Genomic DNA, 23,273 nt, shown 5'->3' on the forward strand with positions numbered 1-23,273 from the left:
ATCAAAGCAGGCTGGCCACATGTCCTCTTTTACAGAGGACAGTCCTCTATAAGAAGGGCTGCTCAGGGAGGCAGAAAAGTCACCTGATCACTGCCTTTCACCCCCAAGGTGAGTTGTACTGTGTTTCTATTTAAATTATAATAACTATTTCTAAAGTTGCATCTATGTAATGCAAATTGCTCTCCTCTTTTATCCTCTTTTGTAGTGATTTATTTCTTCCTTTTTGGCAATTCGTAAGTCTCCACCCTACATCAAAGTAATTATTGGAATCATTCCTTAAGCGCATGCTTTAAAAACCCCTCATAAGACTCATTCTTTGAAAACTGACTGCACTGAACTAAAATACAAATTGTTTATAATATTGGGTACAAAATTGACCCCCATTGACATAAATGAAAATTCTGTTGAATCAGTGGAGCCGATGGCTGCGTTCAGAAAACACTATAGTTAATGGTAGGAAAATAATCAACTCGACAGTTGTTTATCTAAGGGCTGCTTTCTACATGACATGATAATACTCAACCGTGGTGTGGATTAGGATCAGCGTTATTCCACGGTGAGTTGACTCACTCATTCCCTGCCTTCTCTCCCCCCCCCTCAGTCCTCCCGCTAGTATCCCATCAGCCATTGCTGCCAAAAATCTTTCCTGCTGGCTGGACTAGAGCAGCAGCATCCGCTTTGACCACGCTTGTCTTGTGATTCTGTGGCTGATGAAATAAGCAACGGTGCCCTCCATGCGACACGATAAACATCAGCGGGTTAAATAACCAACTGTTGACTGTTTAAACCATCATTGGTTATTGTGTTGTCTGAACCCAATCATAGTGTACTTATTGTTTTCAGATCTGGATTTTAAATCCACTTCCCAAATATAATAGCAGCATTGCACACATTTCTACTTCTTTCTCAAACAGGTACCTGTTCCACACATGCAGTGGAGAATCCCTGTGTGTATGCAGAAAGCTTCCCGTCACAGAGGAGAAGGAAAAGCTTTGAGTATGGATTGTTGTCCACATACTCTGTTAACACATTCTATTCACAGTCCTGCTTAGTTACTAGTATATACCACATTAAGCAAAGTGTCGAGAAATATTTTGCGGATGTATTTCATTAAGGGAAACCCCCCTTTTGCATCTTTTTGCAGCAAATTTCTATGCAAAGGCACATTGCAGTGCTCAAAGAGCCTCAAGTAATTCAGGCATTTCCTGAATGGCAGAGAAAATGTACTTCATTATAACCTGCTTGCTAATGAAGTCAAATCATTATTTTTATGTCATTCAGCAGAAATGTAAAATAAATGGGATTCAGAGGATTAGTGCAGGAGGCAAATGTCAATGTTACATCCTTTTAGTAACTACATGTCATAAATTCAGAGTGCTAGATAGCAAACTACTTTGCTGTAGAAGGTAAAAGTAAAGGATTAAACAGATCACATCACTTATCTCTTGCTGGGGCTAGATTCCACAAAGGTCTGGCCCCATTCTTAAACATTTTTAGTGCCGAATTCTCTTCTCTTTTTAGTAAGTGGGAAAGTCATAACTATTGCCCCAGAGAGGTTGGATGCTTGTTTTATATTTATGTTTCCACAGCAAGGCTGTCTTAGTTGCTGTGGTCTAAGAAGTGTAAGCATCCTTTATTGCTAACAATGAACTATTTAACTTGCACACAACTATGCCTTTGGTGAGCATACTAGAGTAGACAAGCAGGCCTTTGTCTCCTCTCTGAAAGGAAGTTTGTATTGGCTCTATCCAAGCTAATCACACTGTTTCAACCTTGCAATTCTAATTTTCATATTACATTTTGCATTTAACCTGCTTCATGGGAATCAAGTGAATTTTTTTCCAGAGAATGGCACATCCTTGCCTCAGTACCAGATGCACAGCGGAATATTCCATACGACATAGCTGGGGGGAATCTACACGTCGTACTGAGGCCGCTTCCATGCGGCCCCAGTGCACCCCGAAAACGATAGTGTAGCTTGCCTGTAAAAGAGATGAGGAAGAGGTGTCCTTGCCGGCGCCGCCACCCACCTCCCTCCTCGCCGGCCGGCTCGGAGAGCTCGGCAGAAGAAGGCGGGGTGGAGAGCTTCTTCCGCTCTCCACCCCGCCTTCTTCCGCCGAGCTCTCCTCGCCGACTGGCGAGGAGAGATCGTGGGTGGCGGCGGCAAGGATGCCTCTTCCTCGTCTCTTTTACAGGCAAGCTACACTATCGTTTTTGGGGTGCACTGGGACCGCATGGAAGCGGCCGCAGTACGACGTGTGGATTCCCCCCTGGATCCTTACAGCCAGACCTGTGCTATTTCACACAAGGGCTGCAATTTTATGTAGAGTTAGGATTGAGATGATGGTATCTCTGGTGTGTGTGTGTGTGTGTGTGTGTGTGTGTGTGTATATATATATATATATATATATATATATATATATATGTTTGTACATTGCAAACCATGCACTTCTATTGGCCTAATTTGTTCACGTGAGAAAAATGCTTGCACAAACATTCCATTCTTACTTTCCCATTTGCCCACAAATTCATGTGTTGTTCAAAACATCCATGTTGATTTCTTCATCTAAATTGTGCTTCCTGCCCCTGCTAGTAGTCCTGCAGTGGGGACAAGATTTCAGGCCTAATGAAAACAGAGTAAAAAATTTTTTTTACTTCAATTAAAAAAAAAAGTTGGAAGATTTTGGACTCCTCTAAACAAGGGTGTGATTGTCTACTCATGGAAGTTTTCGGCTTGATTTTATGTAGTTGTCAATAACCAGGACATCTCCCACGGAATCCTCTGGAAATCCTGGGATAAAAAGAATCACTTTTAAAGTGGTAATAATTGAGAAACAGCAGGATCTTCCACCACTAGATGGCAGTGTCTCAATAGAACTCGATGGAAATGAATGGATGGAAAATATTCAATTCAAACCCCTTATCTCCCTTATGCAGCCCATAACAATCACACCAAAGAATCAGGAAGCACAAAAGTCTCAGGTAAACAATGTGTTTTCCCATTATTATTATTATTATTATTATTATTATTATTATTATTATTATTATTTATATAGCACCATCAGTGTACATGGTGTGTACAGAGTAAAACAATAAAATAGCAAAACCCTGCCGCATAGGCTTACATTCTATTAGAATCATAATAAAACAATAAGAAGGAGAAGAGAATGCACCAACAGGCACAGGGAGAGTAAAACTAACAGTATAAAATAAATCAAAATCAAGTTTTAAAGGCTTTAGAAAAAAGAAACGTTTTTAGCTGAGCTTTAAAAACTGCGATTGAACTTGTAGTTCGCAAATGTTCTGGAAGAGCGTTTCAGGCATAAGGGGCAGCGGAAGAAAATGGACGAAACCGAGCAAGGGAAGTAGAGACCCTTGGGAAGGTAAGAAACATGGCGTCTGAGGAGCGAAGAGCACGAGCGGGGCAATAGTGTGAGATGAGAGAGGAGAGATAGGAAGGAGCTAGACTGAAAAGCTTTGTAGGTCAACAGGAGAAGTTTATATTGGATTCTGAGGTGAATTGGAAGCCAATGAAGAGATTTCAGAAGTGGAGTAACATGGTCAGAGTGGCAAGCCAAGAAGATGATCTTAGCAGCAGAGTGGTAAACGGAAACCAACGAACTGACATGAGAAGAAGGAAGGCCAGTGAGAAGAAGGTTGCAGTAGTCCAACCGAGAAATAACCGATGCATGAACAAGAGTCTTGGCAGAAGAGACAGACAAAAATGATCAAATCCTGGCAATATTATACAGGGAAAAAAATGACAGGATTTAGCTACTGCCTCAATATGAGGAATAAAGGAAAGTGAGGAATCAAAGATAAAGCCAAGACTACGAGCTTCCTTGACTGGAGTAAGTGTAACATCATTGACAGTAAGAGAGAATGAAAGATGAGGAGAAGGTTTAGGAGGAAAAACAAGCAATTCAGTCTTTGCCATATTAAGTTTCAAACGACAATGAAGCAACCAAGCTGAGATATCTGAAAGACATGCCAAGATACGATCAAGAACATCAGGAGAAAGTTCCGGAGATGAAAGATATAATTGTGTATCATCGGCATACAGATGATATTGGAGACCATGAAATTGAATAAGATTACCCAACGACAACATGTATAAAGAAAACAACAACGGGCCAAGCATCGAGCCTTGTGGAACCCCTACTGAAAGGGGAAAAGAAGAAGGCGAGCTGCCATTAGCCAACACGTTGAAAGAGTGACCCGCTAGATAGGAGGCAAACCAGTTATAGAAGGAGCCATAAAATCCGAGGTCATGAAGGGAATCCAAAAGAAGATCGTGATCAACCGTGTCAAAGGCTGCAGTAAGATCCAGAGGCTGATCTACACCAAGCAGGATATAACACTTTAAAAACTGTATGAAAACGGTATATGTAATGTGTCCTGGACCTAAACAGTTGTCATAACCATTATAAACCGTTATAAGCAGTAGTATAGATCCTGCCCAGGAGAATAAGAACAGAATAAAGGCCTTTAGACTTGGCAATAAGAAGATCATTGGTAATCTTTGTAAGGGCTGTTTCAGTGGAATGCAAAGGACGTAATCCAGATTGAAAAGGATCCAGAGCAGAGTTACTAGAAAGAAAATCAAGACAACGAGAGTAGACCACACGCTCCAGGATCTTTGAAACAAAAGGCAACAAAGAGAACTTTGAAACAAAGTAGGTTTTTTGAGAATAGGAGAGATTGTAGCATGTTTAAAAGCAGAAGGAAATGAACCAGAGGACAAAGAAAAATTAATAATATGAAGCAAAGACGGGAGGATAGCAGGGATAAGATTAATAAAGACCCGAGAAGGAATCGGATCACGAGAACAAGTGGAAGGCTTCGAAGAGTGCAGTATTCTAGACCATCAGCTGAGACCGAAGGGAACGCAGAGAAATTTGCAGGAGGAACTGACAAATGAGGGACAGGAACTGGAAGAGGAGCAGAGCTGGCAAGATCAGAGCGAATAGTTTGGATTTTAGCACTAAAAAAAGAAGCAAAGTTATTAGCAGACAGAGAGGCAGGGAGAGATGGTGGATTAGGCTTCAGAAGAGAATTGAAGGATGCAAAGAGCAGCTGAGGATGCGTAGCATTTGACTGGATCAGCAGTGAGTAATACTGCTGTTTAGCCAAGGAAATAGCAGAAGAGAAAGAAGAGAGAACAAATTTGTAATGGACAAAGTCCGCCCAGGCCCTGGTCCTATTCCAAAGGCATTCAGCTGCCCGGGAACAAGAACGAAGGTAGCGGATGAAAGAGGTGAGCCACGGTTGGGGTTGAGAAGGACGAACTATCCGAGTTGTAGATGGAGCAAGATTATCAAGAGTTGAGGATAAGGAGGAATTAAAGAAGGAGACAGCTGAGTCCAAGGAGACAGCAGAAAAGACAGAAGGAAGAGAGGAGGCTAGAGATTGAGAAAAAGCCTCATAATTGATAGATTGCAAATCATGACAAGAATGAGAAACAGGATGTGAAGGAGGAGGATTATGAGTAATCATGAAAGAAACTAGATGATGATCTGACAAAGGAAAGTCAGCAGCAGAAAAGTCCAAGACAGAGAAATTCCGAGTGAGAACAAGATCCAGACAGTGTCCAAGGGAATGTGTGGGTGCATCAGACCAAAGCTTAAGATCATAAGAGGAAGATAATGAGAGAAAACGTAGAGCTGCAGAGTCTTGAGGGTCATCCACATGAATATTGAAATCACCCAAGATAAGAGTAGGACAGTTATCAGAGAGGAAAAAGGACAGCCATGAATCAAAATCAGAGATACATTTTGAGGATGAGCCGGGGGGGGGGGGGGGCGGTACAGAACTGCAATCCGCAGCCACAATGGAGTGAAAAGCCTCAGCACATGTACCTCAAAGGAGGAAAAACAATGTGATAGTGGAATGGAAAGAAGCTGGAACTGGCACCAACTAGATAATAAAAGACCCACACCACCACCACGACCCTCTGGGTGACTAGTGTGAGAAAAAATGTAGAGGCACTCTTTTATCATAATTCTCTTGCATCTCTTATGACTTGTCCTTCCTGTGTCAGAAACAAAATGGATTTCAAACATCCTTATAGGACAGCAAAACAAAAACAAAACATACTGAGAAAAAGGATAAATTTCACAGACTTTAATACTGGACCTGAACTGAAGCTACAAAAAAAGGGGGGATTAATGTTATGAATCAAGTGGTTCTTTCATCTCCCTCCCCCACTTTCAACAATAATTTTCTTTGAAAACATGTCTTGGAGCTTAGAAGGGACCCCAACTGCCTCCTGTTCCTCAGTGCTTTTTGTGTTTCAATTTGTCATTGATTTTTAAACTACAAGTTCAATAACAGTAAGGAGAAAAATGACTGTCATGAAGCAATGATAAAGGCAGGAGTGAAAGGTTTTATAGCAATATGTTTTAGTATTGCATAGGCTGTGTGATTTCTAGTTACAGTTGGGGCTATGTTATTCTTTGTGAATAACACCTTATCCACAAATTGTCTTGTAGACGTCAGTGTGACAATACATGGGGACTCACACATTGTAAATAAAGATGATAGAACATTGCCGTTAGAGACTCCATGCTGTTTGCTAATGAGGACTACATAGTTAACAAGGGCAGAGGTACACAGGTGGTCACAAATAAATAGACATAGGAAAGCTTTTCTGAATGAATATACCCCCTGGACAAAGAAAGATATTGAGTTTTTTCATAACTGTGATTATAGATTGGCAGTGAAGTAAAGGACTCAACTCACAAAGGCTAACGATAATAATCCAGAAGGACCATTTGGAGGAGAAACCTACAGCTAGGAATTTACAACTAGGGTACAAGAGGACATGGAACTCTGTGGGAAGTGGAAGAGGCATTGCAATGCAAATATGAACACACGCTCCTCAGATCTGTGGTTTGGAAACATATGAGGCCAGCTTGACCTGGAAACAGCCCCGTTAACCCAAACTCAAATAGTCGCAGACACTGGGGAGCACTGGGCTTATGGTACCTCTTAGCAGTAGCTCATTCAAGGTGCTTTTATTGGGCATTTGGGGGGGGGGAAACCTTTAGCAGACGGAGTAAGACAGGAAAGAGGTGAGATGTACGCCTGTTTCCATACATTAATCTGTTCAAATGTCCACACAGTTAAGCACACTAGCACTGAAGGCCAGTGTTATGGGGATTTATTATTATTATTATTATTATTATTATTATTATTATTATTATTATTATTATTGCTTTTTAAGGCAATGCAAAGGTGAAGCAAGGGGGTGGGGTGGGAGATGAATTTAGGCCAGATTAAGCAATAGTCCAGTCGGGAATCAATAGACTACATCCTCTTCAACACATACAGAGACATTCCCTTAAATAATATTTATCTTTTAATTTCTTATGTTGTTGTTTTCTGGGAAACTAAAACTACTATATAAGAGAGTTAGTAGCATGCAAACATCTCCCACAATTTGAATGTCTCTTCTCCCCACCATTTCTTCTCTTGTCCCTCTTGTCTCTCTGTGATTTAAGAGCTGTAAACTCACACTGCCACCTAAAGGGAATAAGGGAAATTGTCCACAGAACTTTCACTTTCCCAGCCCCCCACCGTCCCACATTTATGTTGCTTGCTACTGCTACACTTGTTCTACAGTGTTCCTAAGAGTTTGCTTTATCTCCACAAGCGTGAACTCCGACATTGTGCTCAGCTGGTAAAGTGGTATGTGGCAAGCATGCTAGAGCTCCATCCAGTTAGGGTCTCTGCTGGGACAAACGCACACCATCGACATCCGACAAGGAAAACAGTTAACCTTTTCTGCCATACAAGAAGCATTTGGTCTGGTGTCATGCTCTACCAAAGAATTCCAATCCTGAATGCATATTTCCATATTTGCCCCATGATGGCTTGTTCCATTCATAAATGTGAATGGAAAGCTTTTGACAAAGTGCCCCATGATATTCTGATTAACAAACTAGCTAAAAGTGGGCTAGATGGAACAACTATTAGGTGGATTCACACTTGGCTACAGAATTGGACTCAAAGAGTACTTATCAATGGAACCTTCTCAAACTGGGGAGAGGCAACGAGTGGGGTACCGCAGGGCTCAGTCCTGGGCCCAGTGCTCTTCAACATTTTTATTAATGATTTGGACAAGGAGGTGCAGGGAACGCTGATCAAATTTGCAGATGACACAAAATTGGGTGGGATAGCTAATACCCTGGAAGACAGAAACAAACTTCCAAGTGATCTGGATAGGCTGGAGTGCTGGGCTGAAAACAACAGAATGTAATTTAATAAGGATAAATGCCAAGTTCTACATTTAGGAAATAGAAACCAAATGCACAGTTACAAGATGGGGGATACTTGGGTCAGCAATACTACAAACGAGAAGGATCTTGGCATTGTTGTAGATCGCAAGCTGAATATGAGCCAACAGTGCGATATGGCTGCAAGAAAGGCAAATGCTATTTTGGGCTGCATTCATAGAAGTATAGCTTCCAAATCACGTGAGGTACTGGTTCCTCTCTATTCGGCCCTGGTTAGGCCTCATCTAGAGTATTGTGTCCAGTTCTGGGCTCCACAATTCAAGAAGGATGCAGACAAGCTGGAGCGTGTTCAGAAGAGGGCAACCAGGATGATCAGGGGTCTGGAAACAAAGCCCTATGAAGAGAGACTGAAAGAACTGGGCATGTTTAGCCTGGAGAAGAGAAGATTGAGGGGAGACATGATAGCACTCTTCAAATCCTTAAAAGGTTGTCACACAGAGGAGGGCCAGGATCTCTTCTCGATCCTCCCAGAGTGCAGGACACGGAATAACGGGATCAAGTTACAGGAAGTCAGATTCCAGCTGGACATCAGGAAAAACTTCCTGACTGTTAGAGCAGTACGACAATGGAATCAGTTGCCTGGTGAGGTTGTGGCCTCTCCCACACTAGAGGCCTTCAAGAGGCAGCTGGACAACCATCTGTCAGGGATGCTTTAGGGTGGATTCCTGCATTGAGCAGGGGGTTGGACTCGATGACCTTGTAGGCCCCTTCCAACTCTACTATTCTATGATTCTATGATTCTATGTCAAGGAGAACTCAGGTGTGAACTTTGCCCTCACAGACTGTTAAAGGCATCATACAACAAAAGCTCTGATCCAACAACATTGCCAGTTTGTGTGGCATCATACCCGAGGTGAACAGTTAGCCCTGCCAGGCTCCTGTCAGATATAAAACTGCTAGAGCAGTTTGTGGTCTTTTTCTCTGAGCAACACGTTATTATTTGACTTGCTCTTTAGATCCAGTGATGTAGCAGTAAATTTTGAAGAGCCGGCACTCATGACAATGCTCCCATAGCCAAGCCCCCAAGGAGAGCAAAATAAAATCAGGCTGTTGTGTTAATCCATTTTAACAAACTAGTTCTAGCAGTTGGTATCTACCTTTTTGTAAAGTGAATGGGTATTTATTGCCTAGGGTTGCCATATTCTGAATCCACAAAACCGGGACAATGCTTTGGGGCGGGGGGGGGTGTCTTTTATTTCTCCCCTCTCTCCTTTCCTCTCCTTCACCCCTTCACCTCCCACTCATCCCCACAAAACTCTCTTTCTTCACCCACAAATATCCCAGCAGCTCTGCCCAGCACTTACCCTAAAGCTGTGACCACAACCAGCCTAGCTCACCAAACCCTATTGCATTGCATGGGCCTTAGGAAGCCTGAGGAGAGCACGTGCACGTTTCCTTGCTGTTGTTCCTCTTCTACGCAGCTGCAGGTGCAGTAAGGTGAATCACGGTGAGTGACTGAGCTGAGCCTGTGGAGGAGTGGCGGTGCTCTGGGAAAGGCACCAGATTGATGTGTCTTTTTTTCTGCTGCTGTCACTCCACTGAGCAGGCTCAAGGCACCATTTTGGTCCAGCAGGAATTTCTCCGGCCAGCTGGACCAGGAATCTGGGATTCTTGACTGACCGGCCAGGACATTTTGGAAATGCTTGGAAACCGTGACATTCCCAGTTTTCCAGGACGTATGGCAATCCTATTATTGCCCATTCAAGACCAAGCCCTGCCAAAATATATGTTGTTGCTGGGAGAATTCATTCCCTACCCCCACCCCCACCAACCCCCCAGCTGTGGAGATTGCAGCTATGAGAACAGGGAATTCTGAAAGGGGGTGGTGGTTGGCAGATGACATCGGCATCCCTGCTAGTAACAAAGTGCTGTTGCTGCATCCCTGCAAGCCCTGGTCCACCACACCACTATTTAGGTCCTGCTTCCATCTTCTGTGTATCCTCTGCCCCATCCTAGCTTTTACTTGCCTTCTTATAGCCCCTTTTCCTATAGCTTCTGCCTAGCTTCTCCCTGCTTTCACTCCTGGACAAAATCCTCAGTTATTTTATCTCATCCGTGATATCCCTTGTTGTGTGCTCCAGAGGGACCCAGTAACTGACCTTGGCACACCCAGGTGTTGTCTCGATTTTGTGTCTCTGGGCTTGGCTCCTGAACCCTATTTCTACAAGCACCTACCATTAATCTTGATCCCATGACTATAACAGTTGCATAAATAGGGGAACATCAGCAAGTGTGGCTTGCTATGCCATAATACATTAGGATTTGTTGACCAGAAAGCACATTATCCCTGCTGTTTGGAGTGTTTCCCCAAGGATAGAGGATACCATAAGGAACCAGTAGGAAACCCACTGTTAGAGCAATATGTTGAACAATATGTTGGATGCATTAGAAGCTTTAAGCTAAAATATGCTGGGGTGTATTTTTTGGCCCCACCACTTTTGCCTTTGTCTCTACCCCCTTGGTCTTTCCATCCCACCCATCACTGGAATTCAGCTCCCCAGAGCTTCTGGAAAATCGAATTTGACCCACAGACTGAAAGAGGCTCCTCAACCTACACCCAAACGATACACACAACTCCCCTTGTATACCCTTTTGCTCATAACACAGCAGGAAAAACAAACGCCACCAGTGGGATCTAGGGATGTCCGTTGGATTCCCATTCTGCCCCTGGCTCAGCTTACCCTTAAGGTCCACCCAAGAAATCCAGGAAATGGCTGGGTTCCCCTCCCCCCACAAAAATGTGTGCAAATTACAGCTGGACTGGGGGAACACATTTTCACCATGACGCAGAATGCTCCCAATGAGGGACTGATGATTGCAGTGTAGCAGTGGTGTGGTGGGCATGTGGCAGTGACAGAGTGGGAGCAGGGCGCCACGGCCCAGGTGATCCCCTCCCACCCTGCTGTCACTGCCACACTGTCAGCGCACAACCATGGCACTCCCCTTCCAGCCTGCCACCGCTGCCGTGCAGCCACCACATAGCCCTGCCTCTCTCTCTGCCAGTGCAGAGAGGGAATGGGAGCAGTAGTGGGGGCAGCAGCAACAGATGCTCCCCTCCTACCCTGCTGACACTGCCACGCAAAGGCGGGAAATCTGCCAAGTGATCTGGCCCAACTCATCTAGTGCCATCTGTGCCCTTTTGTCTTCCTTTTGCATTAGAAAAACCCTCCCCCCAAAACCACGTCTTTAAGAGACCCCCTGGTAATTCAGTCCCTAGTTCAACAAAGACATTTTCCCTTTCCTTATTTTGCCACTAGACTCAAATTTTGTACCACCTTGGAGGGTTCAAGCAAAACTCAGGTGTTACCCATACAATGATTTATCCCAATTTTTAAAATATCAAATCCAGCTGTTGCCCAGATCTTGGTAGCAGCTGGGTTTTATATTTTACGAAATGGGGACAAGTGATTATATGTTTCTTCATCCCAGCAGTCCCATCATAACACCTGGTAGGCCCTAATAGGCTGTCTCCTCCCACATTCCAGCTTAAAACTGTAACTATAAACACAGATTCCTCCCTCTCCCCTCCTGCCACTTCTGCCTCTTGCTTTAATTACTACATTGTCAGATGAAGAAGTCTGGAGAACTCAAAAGCTTGCACACTGTTTTGTGACATTTGGGTTGGTTTAATAAAAGAATTAGGATTTTTTCTTATTGCCAACATAACATTTGTTATTAGGTTTTCCTGGATGCTTGTAGACAATAAGGTTGTACCTTGTCGCCTAAGTTGTATGGTGTTCGTGTAAAGAATAACCCATATGACCCCAGTGTTCCAGTCCAAAAGATGAACTGCTTGTTTACAGCACACCCCTTAAAGAAGAAGGGCCTCTCTTTCTGATCTTAAATGCCAGCAGGCTGATATGGGTGAAGGCAGTGCCTCAAGTAACCAGATCCCAAACCGTTTAGAGCTGCAAGGTTCTAAGGTCCACTTTCCTTCAGTCTGGGCAATGAAATTGAAGGAGGATGCATCACTGGATTACCAACTGGTCTTCATTGTGCCTGTACCTCAAGGTATTCACCCACCCAAAGGGAAGAGGGAGAAGGATATATTGTTGCTGGAAAAATCCATTTCCTCCCAGCTACTGTGAGGATTGCACATAAGCTAAACTCAGAGGACTCAGGGAGCTTTTATCAGTGGAGGCTGGTGGCTTCAATGCCAGTGGGGTGGTAAATCCGCTCTGGGTTTTAGTCATAACTCTAAAGGAGCTATGCAAGCTTCAAACCACCTTGGACTGCTCCCTTAGAGTTCTGATTTGTTCTGGCAGAAATCCGGAGCAGATTCACCACTCCACAGATTGGAGCCATCCATTTCCACTGACTTTGATATATATAAAAAGAAGACGTCTCAGCCATTTATGCCATGTTAGTTTCATCATCAGTTCAGCTGTAAGTAAGTAGGATACAACCATTGAAAAAATACTTTAAAGAGCATTATAGAAAGTGCGGTCTTTTAAAAATGGTCACTCAGACCTCGAGGGAATCTCATCTGTGATTAAACTGTTCAACCACTGGGTGCCAATGTTGTCTCATATTTGATAAACTGACACTTTTCCTATGAAATGGAAACCTGTGTATTTAGGGTATTAAAGGAAATGTAACCTGTTATCTGTGCCTGTTTAAAAATTAAAACAAAAAACTTCTGGACTAAGATGCCAGAAATAGATCAGCAAACAATGTTCAATATATGGTTTGTGTAGGTTTACAAAAGAATAAGGTCCTTAATGAAAGAGGCTCACTGTGGAGTTATGAGCCAGTAGTTGACTATTTCTTTTAAGTGTTTAAAGGCAAATTACTATTTTAACTTTAGAGCAAATCATAGATTGCTTCTGAAAGGGTTATTAATCATCCTAAGGAATTGGCTTCCAATTTCATTATTTCAGGGTAGGCACAGTTCCACAAATTTCAAGGAAGATGTATACTTTAGGCAGGAATCAGTTGGAAATAATGCAAATATTAAGAATCTCTCTTGGGTTTTGAGACTTATGGGCAATTAACAAATATGTGCTTTGTGCATTTCTCATTCCACCCTGCTCCCTTCTCCTGTTGCCACCAAATAATCTTTTTTGGCAGCTGTTCTCCTAGTAGAGTATTAAAAGAAATGCATTACCCAATATTATGCTTTTATGCATCCAGTAATATGGCTTGGATAGTTCCTTGTATGAATAGAACAGAGTTCATTTTCGTAGAACATGGCTTTCCCACTTCTCCGTTCCTTTCCTGAGTCCCCAAAAGTCTGTCCCTGGAGGGGTTGGTGAGCAAAAATAGGGAATTTTGGCTTAATGCAAACCAAGATCTCTGCATTAAATCTGGCATGAGATGGGAGGAGTAAGGAAGGACTACATGGGTATGGTGTTCACCCATGACTTTATAACCATGGTTTAAGAAGCTATGGAGAAATGTCCAAACACAGCTATTGCAAGTGTCCCATCTGTCACTTCATGTGGCACACTGGCTCAAGGTATTTTGCTACCCTGGCTATGAAAAACAAATCTCCATCCCAGGGTTAGTTTATAAACTCTATAACCTGTCGTGGCTTTGCAGTTGTGTCCTGTTGTTTATATGAGCCACCAACTTGTAGCTATATCGTGATATTCCCTGTGAAACTGCATTTTCTCAATGTGTCATTTTAATGTGACTTTTTACATTGCTCCGATGTCAACATTGTTGTTTGTTCATCACACAACAAAAGCTGTAATCCAACAACATTACCGGTTTGTGTGGCATCATACCTGAGGTGAACAATTAACCCTGCCAAGTACCTGCTGGTTCCCCACCCCACCCCACCCCACCCCACAACTCATTCCATTCAGAAAGATCTTTTGACTTTCTGCGTAGACTTTTTACAGGGCTGGAAGGGCTTTAGTGGCCAAGACAGGCTGGTGGGATCCACTTTTGCCAGCATAGTTGGTCCAAACAAGGAATGGATCCTGTAGGAAAACAGGTCTATACTATCCAATCTGTGCTACTAGGACTGTATTGGATATTTTCTAGAGTGGAGTATGCTAGACAATATGGGGCAGATAAAAAGGAAAATAGCCCTTTAATAAATCAGTGTGAGTTATAATAACATTAAATTCCACCTCAGACAATAAACATCTGTCTGAATATCCGATGGTTACATAACATTAGAATTTGTTACGCAGTGTAGTGCCACGAGTTAAAAACATGTGCAGTTGGAAAGAACCTTTACAGTTGTGAATCGAAGTAAAACTTTCATTAATTGTAACAAGACTAGACCACACACATATGAATTGAAAAAACCTTAACAAGGTTTTTGTTAAGGCTTTTTCACACTGATTTATTAAAGGACCATTTTCCTTTTGATTTGCCCCATATTGTCTAGCATATTCCACACTAGAAAATATCTGATACAGTCTTATCAGCACAGATTGGATAGTATAGACTAGGGCTGTGCACCAGCCCCCCAAACCGCTTCGTGGCCCAATCCAGAACTTTTGGATCAGCCCCGAACCGGTTCGCGCCGATCCGACCCTCCCCTGACCCACTCCAGATCGGATTCCAGAGTGAGATCCGAAGGGTCGGATCGAGATTCGTCCGCCATTTTGCCCCCACTTCCCCAATTACTTGCCTCCACAGCGGAGGCAGGTAAGTGGGGAAGGGGGGATGAATAAATCCCCCTCCCCCATTACCTGGTTCTGCCGTCCACCGCTGCACGGACTGCAGCGGCGGTGGGCAGCGGAGCCAGGTAAGGCCCCTCTCCCCACACCACACCTACCTCCATCACGGCCCGGCACTGGCTTCAGCTGAGGGCCAGGCTTCAAACCGGAAGAGCATGCCGCGACGAAGGCAGGTAAGTGTGGGGGAGGGGGCCTTACCTGGCTCCGCTGCCGCAGTCTGTGCAGCGATGGCAGCGGAGCCAGGTAAGCCCCCTCCCCCACACTTACCTTTCTTCGGCGCGCCGGATCGAGGCAAAGGATCCGCTTTGTTTTGATCCGCTTCATCTCGATCTGCAGCTCCCCCGATCTGATCTGGCTCTGCCTTTGGCGGAAGCAAATCGGGCCGCTTCCCTACCACTTCTATGAACCGAAGTGGAGCACAGCTCTAGTATAGACCTAGTGTTTTCTTACAGGATCCATTCCTTGTTTGTCCCTTCAATGAGGGCTCCTCCCCTTATTTGTAGCATAGTTGGTCCAGCATAAATCTAGGTCGAAACCATATCAATTTGCCCCCACAAAGGCTAGATTTCAGCAATAAATGGATGTTCTTCAATAGAATTGTAATGTGACCAGAAAATAATGCCAAGGATGGTAGGGCAGGAGGGGACAGTGTGGCGTTACACCCCACAAGTCAGTTCCCTAATGTATGTCTGTTTTAGTAAGTCTGTGGTGAGTTTAGAATGTTGACCTGAATGGGTGGAGTTAGAATGTCTTGGGAGGAGGAAGAGTGATATATAAAAGAATGACTGAGAGGATTGAAGAGACTATTTAGGTACTCTTAGAGTCTTTAGCGCTCTCTGTGTGTTAGCTCTTGGTGTTTAGAGTACTTGGGTCTGGAGAGTTTGAGGTTCAGTGTAGAGAGTGGTGTCTTTTGAGAGTGGGGTGTGGAGATAGACAGTTTGTGTATAAAAAACAATACTGATAATAAAGTTCAAGAGTTGTTGTGTGAGAGAAAAGAAAGCGTGTATGTGAAAGGATTGGATGAAAGGTTTCAAAAAGGTTTTTAAATGTTTTATTTTGAAACAAAGCTTGTGAACTTTTAAAATAAATTTAAATTATTTTGTTTTAACTACCACAAAAATCCCACGTGTCTGTTTGGCATTTATCATCTGAAGTTTATATATTTAGCACCCACTCTGACAATAATTCACCTCAGCACATATAACTCACAGTGTATTATTTTATATATTGAAATCCTTCTCCATTTAACCCCTTTCTCCACATAGTTTGGAGAAAGGCTGTGTTTGTTCCTCGCCTCAGGCATATCAAGCGGTGGTGCTTGGCTTGAGCAGGGAGTAGCCGCAGCCAGGCCTGGTGTTCAGAGCCTGTGTTGTGGCAGACGGGACACGTCAAGCCTGATCAAAGTTGCCACCTTTTTCATTAGTCGTGCTTCTGTTTCAGTAGCCTGACATATAGAAATGTACAGCAGTCCTATTCATATTTACTCAGAAGTAAGTCACACAAAGCTCAATGGGGCGTAAGCTAAAGCATGCATCTCTCTCTTTCTCTCTTTTCAATTTAAATGCAGAGGTCCCAATCTAGCAAGGGAGTGGGCAGATAACCCTCCCTCCTACTGCAGCCCCAATCCAGATCAGACCTCCCATGCCTGCAGTACATAATCCCAAATAGTGATCTATTTGTTTTAACATGAAGGGCTTAATCTCTGATAAATAGGTTTAGGAGAGCATTCTTACTGAGTGAAACTTAGCAGGTGAAGCTTTTTTCCATGCCAAGAAAATCTTCATCTGCTTGCTGTATGTCAGACGGCTGGCATAGAAGTAGGCCAATAAAATGCAATAAATAAATAAAAACCCTATATAAGGCAGATGTGGGCTTGTATGTGGGCTTGTATACAGGGAAACCCTGTATGTGGGCTTCCGAGTTCTGGGGAACTCGGAAGCCCACATAATGCATTGTAAACATTGGATGATTTTATTAAAAGTGGTCATTTTATTCAGCTTGAATTTGTTCTTCAAGACCAACACAGTTACTTGCTTTAATATACTAGTGAAGTAACGTATAGCCCTTTTTAATTGTTCTCCAGTGTGGCAAACTAAGTCGTCTTTTAAAAGTACCACCAGAGGTCAGTGTATTTCAGAAGAATGTGTTAAATTGCAAAAAGTAGATTTAACTAAAAGCCAGTCAACCTAGATATTACATTCTGTTGGTTGTTCTTTTACATCCCCATGTCATTTTAATAGCATGCATGCACCAATAAACTGCAAAATAGAATGCCCATATATCTAACTTCAGGTTGTGTCTTACATCCAAGAAGAGTATTGCATTTTGTCATTTTCAGCATGGTTTATAGGAGCCTGTTGAATAATTATATTCTATTACATCAAGACATATTTCTGTAAGTAAAATAATATTTACAATGCCACATTTAGCACTTTTTTGTGCAAGGAACACAGTCCCATCAGGCGTCTCTGTGTACAATAACTTGTCTTGCATTGTACAATTACATTATATACAGTTTCATTAATCTGATTAAATCACTAGTAAATTTGTTTAAGTAAGATATAGATCTATTCTAGGAATTACAGGTGGGGGTTAAATAATGTAAAGTGGTGTGTGGCTATTGTTGATTATCGAGGAAAAGTCATAGTCATTGTTGAATTTCATTGGTAAATAGTAGTGACTAACCAGAGGAGATGTTAAATGGCATATAGAGTGCAAGAAACGTGAGATATAATGCAAATATCTAGAATGCCCTCATGAAATGCAAATAGCTGTGATTGGTCTCAGAGAGTCTGTGCGGTGTAGTGATTAGAGTGTCGGGCCTTAGCTAGACCGGGCGAAATCTTGCGGTGAACCCCAGGATCATCCCTGTGCATCCACACGATGCACAGGGATCCCAGGATCAGTGATGGATGATCCCTCCCTTGCCCTGGGATCTCACCCTCCCCTTTGGGCCCGCTTTTTCTGTGGTCCCAGGCTGAGCCCGAGACCACAGAACGTGTGGCCTGTTGCCGCATTTTGACCCAGCTCTGTGCGATTCCTCGCCGGGTTCCGCACTGTGCCCATTGGGGGTAGGGTGGGGGGAGCAGGGAAATTAAGTTTTTTTTTTTAAACTACCTTTAGTGCACAAGCATTTGTGCACTATGTCTTCTTTAAAAATAAAAAATGGTGGGCATGACGCCTCTCTTCCTGAGGTCGTCGCGCCTCATGTGTAAACGGAGGAGGGATCTCGCATTAATCACAACACAAGATCTTCCCTCCTCCATCGCAGACTATGGGGTAAATCTAGCTAAGGCCTCAGACAGAGACTCAGGAGACCTGACTTGGTCATGAAGTTTTTTGGTGACTTTGGGCCAGTCACTGATTCACAGCCTAATCTACCTCACAGGGTTGTTGTTGATGGCATAAAATATAGAGGACACCTAGGGTTCCTTGCAAAAGGAAAAGACACCTAGGGTTCCTTGCAAGAGGAAAAACGGTAAGATATAAATGTAGTAGGAGTAGGAAGAAGTTATCAAAGACTAGTAGTACAAGAGCAATGGTTCCCTACCAGTAGAAAGAGTGAAGCATCAGATAATGGACTCTAGCGGGGCAGGGACAGCCCCCAGCCATTCCTCCTGAACCATCCAGTCATTCCCATCTTCCTGGGCTGCTGCTCTCCTCATGTGATACATGCATGCATGCATGTTCCTGCTGCTGCATTGCAGCATTTGCCTGAACCAGCTGCAAGCAGGCACTAGGTAGAGCAGTTAGCAAGTAGCAGCAAGGAGAATAGTTGTGTGGGGCATGCAGCCTGCCCTGCACCCCCTAAGTTAGCATGCCACCCTCAGGTACGGTGGAGGATGCTGTTCCGTCTCCAGCTTTTAAAACTTGAATTGTTCTGACTTTTATACTGCCTGTTTGGTGCATTCTCTTACCCTCCTTATTGCTTTATTATGATTTTATTAGAATGTAAGCCTATGCGGCAGGGTCTTGCTATTTATTGTTTTACTCTGTACAGCACCATGTACATTAATGGTGCTATATAAATAAATAATAATAATAATAACAGTATTGAAGTCAGACTCAACTGCCACCCCCTAGAGGAAATGTGTGTGGTGGGGAAGAGATCTTGTCCTTTGCCTCCAGTAGTGAAATATCTTGCGGGTGGCCCTGAAAGGATCACTCTTTCATAATAAAGTTACAAATATTAATTGCTCATGCCTCAAATCGATGGGAACTGTTGAGATTCCACAGCCCTATTCACTTGCCCCTCTCATGTGTTCCCTATTATGTAAAGTGGGAAAGCTGGCATGCACTCGTTAGATCCTTACCCGTGGTTTGCCATGTTTTGGGGCTGAACATGTGTAGGATGGAGCCTGCTGTACTTGTATATGGTTGATTGACAAAAGGACTATTTTCTCAGTCATTTCATCCACCTTGAAATTGGCTGGTTTGTTTCAGTGATGGCTATTTAGGAGTGAGGCAAAATTCTTTGTTGGTAGGCAGAGAATCAGGGTAGCCGCCATTTTATTTTCCCTAGAAAGCTCTACTTTGGAGAGAATTCAAAATGGCTGCCTCCACTTTAAAAAAACAACACATGGTTGCCTCTTTTGCCCCTCACTATTATAACAAACTGTAGTTGAAAAACAAACACTTTTATAGAGAGGGTGGATCATTCCTCTAAGAGTTAATTTTGTTCAGAAGGTGCAGTGTTAATACCCCTCCAAAGAAAAGGTAGGCTTGTTAAAAATATAAAATCACAGTGTTCCATTCCATGCAATCCTATTTTTAAATCTGAAGTATTACTAGGAAAATTGCTTCCTTTTATAGTTAAGACCTTGCAACCCACCCACACACCCGCCCAATGATGCATTATTCAAAAGCAGACCCCATGTTTTAAAGGCGTCCCATACTGGGGAAGGGGGCGGTTGTTGGTGGGAGCAGGAATCAGAGATTAACAGTGAAATCCTGTATATGTCTAATAATAAGAAAGCCCCATTGAGTTCAGTGGGACTTACTCCCAAATAAATGCCCCCCAAAATCACATACATGATTAACAGCAATAAAATTGTTGTTGTTGTTGTTGTTGTTATTATTATTATTATTATTATTATTATTATTATTATTATTATTATTATTATTTGTATCCTGCCTTTTGCCCAATGCTAGGCCTCAAGGCGGCTTTACAAAGTTTAAAATATACATGGAGGGGGGGAAACAAAACTATAAACATTTAAAATACACAACAAAATTATAAGACATTAACGTAGATAGAGGGCTGGATTATTCTCCAAAGGCCTGCTGGAACAAAAAAGTTTTAGCCTGCTTCCGAAAGCCCATAAAGGAGGGAGCCAGCCTAGCTTCCCCGGGAAGAGAGTTCCAGAGCACCGGAGCAGCCACCGAGAAGGCCCTCTCCCATGTTCCCACCAAGCGTGCCTGTGAAGAAGGTGGGACTGAAAGAAGGGCTTCTCCAGAAGATCTCTAAGCACAGGCAGGCTCATAAAGGAGAATACGTTCTTTCAAATAACCTGGACCTGAACCATATAGGACTTTATATGTCATAACCAGCACTTTGAATTGTGCCCGGAAACAGACTGGAAGCCAGTGGAGCTGTTTTAACAGGGGAGTTGTGTGCTCTCTGTAACCAGCCCCAGTCAACAATCTGGCTGCAGCTCTTTGAACCAGCTGGAGTTTCCGAACACTCTTCAAAGGCAGCCCCACGTAGAGCGTGTTACAGTAATCCAATTGAGATGTAACACTGTGGCCAGGTCCAACATCTCTAGGAACGGGCGCAGCTGGCGCACTAGCTTTAACTGTGTAAATGAACTCCTGGCCACTGCCGAAACCTGAGCATCCAGGCTCAGGGCTGAATCCAGAAGCTGCGGACCTGCGTCTTCAGGGGGAGTGTAACCCCATCCAACACAAGCTGAATATGCAAGGGGGGCATTTTATGTTACCATTTCTCCTCAAAATAGTTGGTCTCTATCCTTCAGAGGCTGCTGGCTCCAATGTCAGTGGGGCAGTGAATCCCCTCCAGGTTTCAGTGAGAACTAAAGGAGCTATCAAAGGTGCTTCTGCCCTCTTTCAGTAATGGAAAAGAGCAGAAGCACCTTGGATAGCTCCTTTAGAACTTAGCCCCATCCTTTTAATGAAGGCGCTAAGCCCCTTCCTGTTAGGAAGTTACTCAAGTGGGGATGGGGAACCTCAGGATTGAGGGTCAAATCTGGCCGTCTGCAGTTTCCCTAATGGACTTCTCCCTCCCCCTGGCCCTACACCTTTTCACCTGACCACCGTTCGGGCGTTTATTGACTTTTGTGCAGTTCCCCCCCTAAAAGGCTGAAATGTCTTTCCCAGGGCTTTGTTACTGGCAATAAGAGCTGTATGCTACAACATGCTGGTAATTTTTCTATTTCTAGCCCTGCTGCCTTTGTCTTCAGCCCTGCCCACCACTGGAATGTAGCCTCTGAGAGTTTCTCCCACATTTTATTCAGCCCTCCGGCTAAAGGATGTTCTCCACCCTGGTACTAAAGACATCCTTCAAGACCAAGTTTGGACTTACCCAGGGCCTTTCTACACAAGGTATTTGTTGTGCACTCGTGATTCCTCACTTACGGTAGTTTGTGGGTCCCTCACATGATATCCTCCCCCAGGGCCTCTCCCATGCTTTGCAACCATTTTAGCAGAGGGTTTTTCCTAACCAGGAACATCCGGTATTATTTGTGAATGGTGGGATAAAGCCTAGTGTAATTGCACAATTGTGCTAAACCACAGCACCACCTTGTGCTTGTGTAATGGAACATAAGGAAAAGAAAAGAAAGACGCCCCTCCCCCCAGAAAAAAAATGTGTAAAGGAGCTGATCTTAATCCTGCATAAAATCCAGAAACAGACATCTTGGTAAAGTGGAGGATTAAAAGCCTTATGTAGAAAAGCACGGTGAGTCAAACCTTATTGCCCATCCCCCATGTCTTCTGGGCCTCTTTCAAAAATGGCGTGTGGCCAGTTAAGTTACCTGGATGCCCTGGTGTCATGTATCACTGTTTTAACAAGGAAGTCTCTCCACCTTTCTTTTTCTTTTTACTTTTTGCATAAGACAAATTGTCTCTTGTTATCAATAGGAAAGAAGAAGGGGAAAAACCCCATTTACATCATGGAAACAGAGCCCCATGCATCATTAGATATCAGAGGAACTTTGCATCATGCATCATTGTAGATAGCAGAAACCCAGAGTAGCATCCTATAGCCTTTACACCAGGGACACTTTGCTTCAGGCATCACTTTTCATTAAGGAAACTTGGCCTCATGCATCATTTTGCAGAAAGTATGCCTGCTATAATAAATCATTTAACCTCAGGGAATACAGGCATGCTTTACACCAAAGAAAAGCTGCCTCGCGTTTCTGCTGATATCTAGGAAAAAGGAACCATCCGCATCATTTCACACAGAAGAAAAAAAGGACTATAGGGATGATCCAGTTAGATTAAAAACTGCATAAAGATGACACCCAATTTTTTCTCTCCATTTTGCGATTAAATCCAAAGCACCTCATTTTATAGATCAAAAAATATGTGCTTTTTATATCATATAAAATATTTGTATCCTTTTCTTTCTTCTTTTCACTTTCTGAATGTGAATTAAGGCAAAAGTGCTGACAAAGCACGTGAGATAGCAGTTCTTCTGGTAATCATAAACCGCATGGGTGTCTTTAAAGTTTCATCCATCAATTAGATAATCCCACCCATCATTGTACATAAAATAAAAAGAAGCTAGAATTACAATTTCTGTTTCAGCAAAGTAGATATCTTAATTCAAAATACACTTTAAAGGAGAGGTTTTTTTAAAAAAAGAACAACAACAACAAAAAAAACCCCTTTCAAATACAACACAACTCATCCTAGTGTCCATTTCATTAAAACAAAACAAAATGCTACCGGTCTGAAAAAAAATGTAAGCAGGTTTGTGCAGTGTGCAATAGGTGGTGAGGCACACACGCGATCACTTTGCTGTGTATCTCGTTTAAAACCTCATCCTCATTTGTCAGCATTCAACCCACTTCCAATTCACTTCAGAATCCAATATAAACTTCTCCTGTTGACCTACAAAACTTTTCACTGTCTAGCTCCTTCCTATCTCTCCTCTCTCATCTCACACTTTTGCCCCGCTCGTGCTCTTCGCTCCTCTGATACCATGTTTCTCGCCTGCCCAAGGGTCTCTACTTCCCTTGCTCGGCTTCGTCCATTTTCTTCTGCTGCCCCTTATGCCTGGAACGCTCTTCCAGAACATTTGAGAACTACAAGTTCAACCGCAGCTTTTAAAGCTTAGCTAAAAACTTTTCTTTTTCCTAAAGCTTTTAAAACT

Source organism: Elgaria multicarinata, chromosome 7 (genome assembly GCF_023053635.1).
Source record: "Elgaria multicarinata webbii isolate HBS135686 ecotype San Diego chromosome 7, rElgMul1.1.pri, whole genome shotgun sequence".
NCBI classification, from domain to species: Eukaryota; Metazoa; Chordata; class Lepidosauria; order Squamata; family Anguidae; genus Elgaria; species Elgaria multicarinata.